This window comes from Salvelinus fontinalis, chromosome 3, assembly GCF_029448725.1.
Source record: "Salvelinus fontinalis isolate EN_2023a chromosome 3, ASM2944872v1, whole genome shotgun sequence".
NCBI lineage: Eukaryota > Metazoa > Chordata > Actinopteri > Salmoniformes > Salmonidae > Salvelinus > Salvelinus fontinalis.
Genome location: NC_074667.1, coordinates 75,176,946 through 75,181,794, shown reverse-complemented (window position 1 = coordinate 75,181,794; position 4,849 = coordinate 75,176,946).

The window sequence follows — 4,849 nt, the reverse complement described above, 5'->3', positions numbered from 1 at the left end:
ACTGCCAGGTATAGAGGTCCTGGATGGCAGGGAGTTTGGCCCCAGTGATGTACTGGGCCGTACGCACTACACTCTGTAGCGCCTTGCGGTCGGATACCAAGCAGTTGCCATACCAAGAGGTGATGCAGCCAGTCAAGTTGCTCTCAATTGTGCAGCTGTAGAACTTTTTGAGGGTCTGAGGGCCAATGTCAAATCTTTTCAGCCTCCTGGGGGGGAATAGGCGTTGCCAGGCCCTCTTCACGACTCTGTTGGTGTGTTTGGACCATGATAGGTCCTTAGCGATGTGGACACCAAGGAACTGGATACTCTCGACCCACTCCACTAACAGCCCCGTCGACGTGAATGGCGGCATGTTCGGCCCTCCGTTTCCTGTAGTTCAACGATAAGCTCCATTGTCTTGCTGACATTGAGGGAGAGGTTGTTGTCCTGGCACCACACTGCCAGGTGTCTGACCTCCTCCCTATAGGCGGTCTCATCGTCGTTGGTGATCCGGCCCACTCCCATCATGGCGGATGTCTTGTTCCCTACCCTCACCCTACCCTCCCTACCCTAGTCAATGAATAGCATTCTCACATAAGTGTTCCTTTTGTCCAGGTGGGAAAGGGCAGTGTGGAGTGCAATAGAGATTGCATCATCTGTGAATCTGTTTAGGCGGTATGCAAATTGCAGTGGGTCTAGCGTTTCTGGGATAATGGTGTTGATGTGAGCCATTACCAAACTTTCAAAGCACTTCATGGCTACGGATGTGAGTGCTGCGGGTCTGTAGTCATTTAGGCAGGTTGCCTTTGTGTTCTTTGGCACAGGGACTATGGTGGTCTGCTTGAAACATGTTTGGTATTACAGACTCAATCAGGGACATGTTGAAAATGTCAGTGAAGACACCTGCCAGTTGGTCAGCACATGTCTGGAGCACACGTCCTGGTAATCCGTCTGGCCCCACAGCCTTGTGTATGTTGACCTGTTTAAAGGTCTTACTCACGTCGGCTACGGAGAGCGTGATCACACAGTCGTCCGAAACAGCTGATGCTCTCATACATGCCTCAGTGTTGCTTGCCTTGAAGCGAGCATAGAAGTGGTTTAGCTCGTCTGGTAGGCTCGTGTCACTGGGCAGCCCGCGGCTGTGCTTCCCTTTGTAGTCTAATAGTTTGCAACTCCTGCCACATAAGACGAGCATCGGAGCCGGTGTAGTACGATTCAATCTTAGCCCTGTATTGGCGCTTTGCTTGTTTGATGGTTCGTCGGAGGGCATAGCAGGATTTCTTATAAGCTTCCGGTTTAGAATCCCACACCTTGAAAGCGGCAGCTCTACCCTTTAGCTCAGTGCGGAAGTTGCCTGTAATCCATGGCTTCTGGTTGGGGTATTTACGTACAGTCACTGTAGGACCGACGTCCTCGATGCACTTACTGATAAAGCCAGTGACTGATGTGGTGTACTCCTCAATGCCATCCCACATATGCTGAGCACTTGTTGGCTGCTTTTCCTTTCCTCTGCGGTCCAACTCATCATTTGGGTTGAGGTCGGGTGATTGTGGCGGCCAGGTCATCTGATGCAACCCTCCATCACTCTCCGTCTTGGTCAAATAGCCCCTACACAGCCTGGAGGTGTGTTTGGTCATTGTCCTCTGCATGCATTATTTGGTGTTTTACATTTGGTGTTTTACACAGAGGATTTTTTTGCAGAATTCTGCATGCAGTCTCAATTTTGTGTTTGTCCAATTTTGTGAATAATTGGTTGCTGAGCGGACCCCAGACCTCACAACCATAAAGGGTAATGGGTTCTATAACTGATTCAAGTATTTTTTGCCAGATGCTAATTGGTATGTCAAATGTTATGTTCCTTTTGCTTGCCTCTCTCACTCACTCACACATACATACAGTTGAAGTCAGAAGTTTACATACACCAAATACATTTAAACTCAGTTTTTCACAATTCCTGACATTTAATCATAGTAAAAATTCCCTGCCTTAGGTCAGTTAGGATCACCACATTATTGTAAGAATGTGAAATGTCAGAATAATATTAGAGAGAATGATTTCTTTCAGCTTTTCTTTCTTTCATCACATTCCCAGTGGGTCAGAAGTTTACATACACTCAATTAGTATTTGGTAGCCTTGCCTTTAAATTGTTTAACTTGGGTCAAACATTTCGGGAGGCCTTCCACAAGATTCCCACAATAAGTTGGGTGAATTTTGGCCTATTCCTCCTGACAGAGCTGGTGTAACTGAGTCAGGTTTGTAGGCCTCCTTGCTCGCACACACTTTTTCAGTTCTGCCCACACATTTTCTATAGGATTGAGGTCAGGGCTTTGTGATGGCCACTCCAACACCTTGACTTTGTTGTCCTTAAACCATTTTGCCCCAACTTTGGAAGTATGCTTGGGGTCATTGTCCATTTGGAAGACCCATTTGCGACCAAGCTTTACCTTCCTGACTGATGTCTTGAGATGTTGCTTCAATATATCCACATAATTTTTGCTCCTCATGATGCCATCTATTTTGTGAAGTGCACCAGTCCCTCCTGCAGCAAAGCACCCCCACAACATGATGCTGCCACCCCCGTGCTTCACGGTTGGGATGGTGTTCTTCAGCTTGCAAGCGTCTCCATTTTTCCTCCAAACATAACGATGGTCATTATGGCCAACCAGTTCTATTATTGTTTCATAAGACCAGAGGACATTTCTCCAAAAAGTACAATCTTTGTCCCCATGTGCAGTTGCAAACCGTAGTCTGGCTTTTTTATGGCGGTTTTGGAGCAGTGGCTTCTTCCTTGCTGAGCGGCCTTTCAGGTTATGTCGATATAGGACTTGTTTTACTGTGGATATAGATACTTTTGTACCTGTTTCCTCCAGCATCTTCACAAGGTCCTTTGCTGTTGTTCTGGGATTGATTTGCACTTTTCGCACCAAAGTACTTTTATCTCTAGGAGACAGAACGCGTCTCCTTCCTGAGCGGTATGACGGCTGCGTGGTCCCATGGTGTTTATACTTGCGTACTATTGTTTGTACAGATGAATGTGCTACCTTCAGGCGTTTGGAAATTGTTCCCAAGGATGAACCAGACTTGGCTGATTTCTTTAGATTTTTCCATGATGTCAAGCAAAGAGGCACTGAGTTTGAAGGTAGGCCTTGAAATACATCCACAGGTACACCTCCAATTGAGTCAAATGATGTCAATTAGCCTATCAGAAGCTTCTAAAGCCAAGACATCATTTTCTGGAATTTTCCAAGTTGTTTAAATGCACAGTCAACTTAATGTATGTAAACTTCTGAAATTGTGACACAGTGAATTATAAGTGAAAGAATATGTCTGTAAACAATTGTTTAGATAGATTGTTCAGTAGATGTCCTAACCGACTTGCCAAAACTATAGTTTGTTAACAAGAAATTTGTGGAGTGGTTTAAAAACGAGTTTTCATGACTCCAACCTAAGTGTATGTAAACTTCTGACTTCATCTGAACATACACACAGACATTACTCACGTGGCTTCAAAGTAGCAATCGTAGGAAACGTCTGTAGACTACAGTGCCCGATTTCGGGATTTACTGGTAAGTACTAATATGTTTACATTACTTATTTTATTCATTCCCCACCGTTCTATATGTCAGAACACAAAAAAGTTAAAAACACTCAGAGGCTTCTCTGTCAAATAAATGTGTCTCTGACTACATCGAGAGGTCGGCCGCATCATTACAATCCATTTTTGTCAGCTCTTTGCCACATCACGTCAATGGAGCGGTCCTTAGAAAGCTGCTCTGCTGGTTGACTCGCTCGCAACACAGACATGACACAAACATCACTGGATTCCTATTGAGCATATAACCTACACACTTCATTAATCCTAAAATAAGTAATTTTGTTTGGAAGTACAAAACTTTTTTTTACGTTGGAGACAGACAAAGCACATCAGTAGAACCAAGAAAAGGCACCCTTCTCACAGCTAATCTCCCCTTGTCGATAGGGTGCACATGCTGTTTAAATGGTCAAAATGTTGAATTAGACATTCACAAATTTTACAAATCACCATGTCATGATATTTTGGGTAAAGTAATAAAGAAGGTGAAATATTTTGGGTGGATCTTCCTAAAACTGATTTTAACTCTACAGTACGTATACAGACATTGTGAAGTATGAAAAGGCTTATTTATGGTCAATTATGAACATTTGAACATCTTGGCCATGTTCTGTTTTTAATCATTTAATCATTTTAATAAAATTTGGACTCATCAGACCATATACAAATATGATGATATCATAGTGAATTAATTTCAAGTGAAGAAATAAATCAAATCAAATGTATTTATATAGCCCTTCTTAAATCAGCTGATATCTCAAAGTGCTGTACAGAAACCCAGCCTAAAACCCCAAACAGCAAGCAATGCAGGTGTAGAAGCACGGTGGCTAGGAAAAACTCCTTAGAAAGGCTGGAACCTAGAAAGAAACCTAGAGAGGATCCAGGCTATGTGGGGTGGCCAGTCCTCTTCTGGCTGTGCCGGATGGAGATTATAACAGAACATGGCCAAGATTTTCAAATGTTCATAGATGACCAGCAGGGTCAAATAATAATAATCACAGTGGTTGTCGAGGGTGCAACAGGTCACCACCTCAGGAGTAAATGTCAGTTGGCTTTTCATAGCCGATCATTCAGAGTATTTCTACCGCTCCTTATGTCTCTAGAGAGTTGAAGACAGCAGGTCTGGAACAGGTCAGGGTTCCATAGCCGCAGGCAGAACAGTTGAAACTGGAGCAGCAGCACGGCCAGGTGGACTGGGGACAGTAAGGAGTCATCAGGCCAGGTAGTCCTGAGGCATGGTCCTAGGGCTCAGGTCGAGAGAGAGAATTAGAGAGAGCA